The following is a 2686-nucleotide window of genomic DNA, read 5'->3' on the forward strand; positions in this document are numbered from 1 at the left end:
TGGAAGTCTAAAAAGGGCTAATTAAGAATATGGATGTAATAAGGATTAAAATAAGTTATTTTTTCTTTAGAAATTCTTAATAAGAATATTTATGCCATTTGGAAAGGTTGGAACATTCAAAATGTTCTTATAATATCAAATTTGTATTGTTGTAAATTCAAATGTTTGAATTACAATAGTTAGTTGGTTTCAGGAGGGAAAAGGGATTTATTATTGTTTTAACCTTTTAATGACTCTTATACCAATAAATTTTTTAGGGAAGTTTGTAGGGAAGTTAAATATAAGGTAAGGAACCCTTTTGTATGGACATGAAGTGAAGAGTATGGATTGCATTCTAAAGTTAATGAAGAAACCCTCTATTTTGGAAAAATTCATGAGTTTGATTCATTGTTCTTGCTGGCTTTGAAAGGTAACTTGTTTTAATTAAGGGAGAGTATTGATATATGATTAAAACTCATATTTCATAGCTTTATTGATAATTAATACAAGTATTTTAACCTTTATTGTTGACTATCATAAATTGTCTAAATTTAACAAGAAATTTTGACAGGTTTTATGGAAAATGGTCATTGCATGATTGTAAACCCTTAATACTTGTGTAATGGCCCTGTTTTGACATGTATCATAGTATACTAACATTATAATATGAATTTTTGAGGGAGAAGTGAAGATTATTGGTGATTACCAAACTAATTCTTTGTGTTTTTGCATTAAAAGTGTTGGTAACTTACAATAGCAGCATATTGGCCTTAAAGAGGGGCTATTTTTATTTTGGATTGTGTCTAAATATGTTGAAGACAAGGTGTTCCATCCAATGGTTTTTGGAGAAAACATTGAGGAAGTGTAGATTTAAGAAGCCCTAGTTTTTTAGGGTTTTTAAGCCCAATTTGGGGCTTTTGCACTTGTAGGTTTTATTGAATCAAATTGATTGTAGATTCCTTTGATTGAACTCATTTTATGAGATTTTAGAAGGTTTCAAACTTTGGGGATATGTTTATCATATACTTCCTTTGTAAAGTGACCTCTTTTGTGTGTTTAAAGACAGGGCTATTGTGAAGAACAACCATATTGATCGAAAAAAACTACCCTTAAGTTGTATATATGTAATGTATCTCTGAAAAGGCTATCCAAATATGATTTTCATTTTCCAAGTCCTTTAGAAAGTGCTGGAGTTAAGGGCTAAAAACTGTTGTTGCTGTTATGATTTGAGGTTAAGGGCTAGAAAGGCCAGTTTTGGGTTTGGAGTGTTGGATTTTGTTGAGAGCCCTAAAACTAGTTGATTAATCTTATATTTGATGTTTTAAGACCATTCAATCACCTTGGAATAGGACATAGTCTTGGGTAGCCATCTTAGGTGTTGGAGGCTTTGTAGGTCATTTCCTTACATTAGGATATTGTGAAGTCTTGTGTATTCCTTACTCTTGCTATTTGGACCTTTTTACCCATCACCATCCATTACATCATAGTTATTTCATTTTTTTGTTGGTGATTAGTCTAGGATGATGACTATGATGTTTCTTAAAGCTAAATCTAATGCTTTTTAGTTGTTTAAGTGGTATTTGGCCAAAATTGAAAAATAAATAGGGAAGAGTCTCAAGTATCTAAGATTTGATAGAGGTGGTGAAGTCATTTCCAATGGGTTTAACATATTCTGCAATGAAAAAGGAATTAAAAGATAGATGTTAGCACCAAGGACCTCTCCTCAGAATGGGATAGCTAAAAGGAGAAATTGATCAATAATGAACCATTCTAGAAAATTGATGATGGAGAAGAATGTATAATAGAAATATTGGAGAGAAGCTATTTGTACTACTATTTATACCTTAAATAGAGTACAAATCAAGAAAGGTAAAAATGCTACACCTTTTGAACTATGGTATGGTTGTTCTCCCAATGTGAAATATAGAAATGGAAACATTGATCCCAAGATGATGAAAGCATATTCTACTAAGAGTAAAGCTTACAAGTGTTTAGAATCTGACACTAACAAAGTTTTGGAAAGTGCAAATGTGAAATTTGATGAATTTATAGAAATAAATGATGTTGAATGTAAGGAATAACCTCAAGACTACAATAAATTTTCATATATATATATATATATATATATATATATATATATATATATATATATATAAGAAAACAAAGCTATAGTTTCCTAGAAAATAGGGAATGCTGAGGTACAACAATAGGTTTTCAAGCAATAGATAGTGTGTGTCGAGCAATAGGTGAAAGATGTCACGTCATAGATAGGAAATACTAACCATCAAATAAAAAATTCCAATCATGTTGAACCTGAACTTAAACCTAAAAAAGAAAGAGATATTGAGCCAAAGATTATTTTTCAAGATGAACTTGTTGAAGAACTGAGAAGGAGGCCACCTATGATAGCTAAGTATGTAAGAAGACATCATAAACTTGATCAAATTATTAGAGATGTAGAATCTAGTATTATGAAAAGGGAGAGACTTAGAAGCTTTCTTTATGAATTTGAGCCCAAATTAGTGAAAGATGCTCTAGAAAATGAAGTTTAGATCCAAACAATGAGTGAAGAAATTAAATAGATTGAGAAGAATAATAGTTTGACTCTAGTACCTATACCAAAGGTTACAAGGAAAAAGGCTAGACTAGTATGCAAAGTATATGCTCAAAAAGAAGGAGTTGACTATGAATAAACTTTCACTCTTGT

This window comes from Cupressus sempervirens, chromosome 1 (genome assembly GCF_028749045.1).
Source record: "Cupressus sempervirens isolate cs-2001-9-10 chromosome 1, ASM2874904v1, whole genome shotgun sequence".
NCBI classification, from domain to species: Eukaryota; Viridiplantae; Streptophyta; class Pinopsida; order Cupressales; family Cupressaceae; genus Cupressus; species Cupressus sempervirens.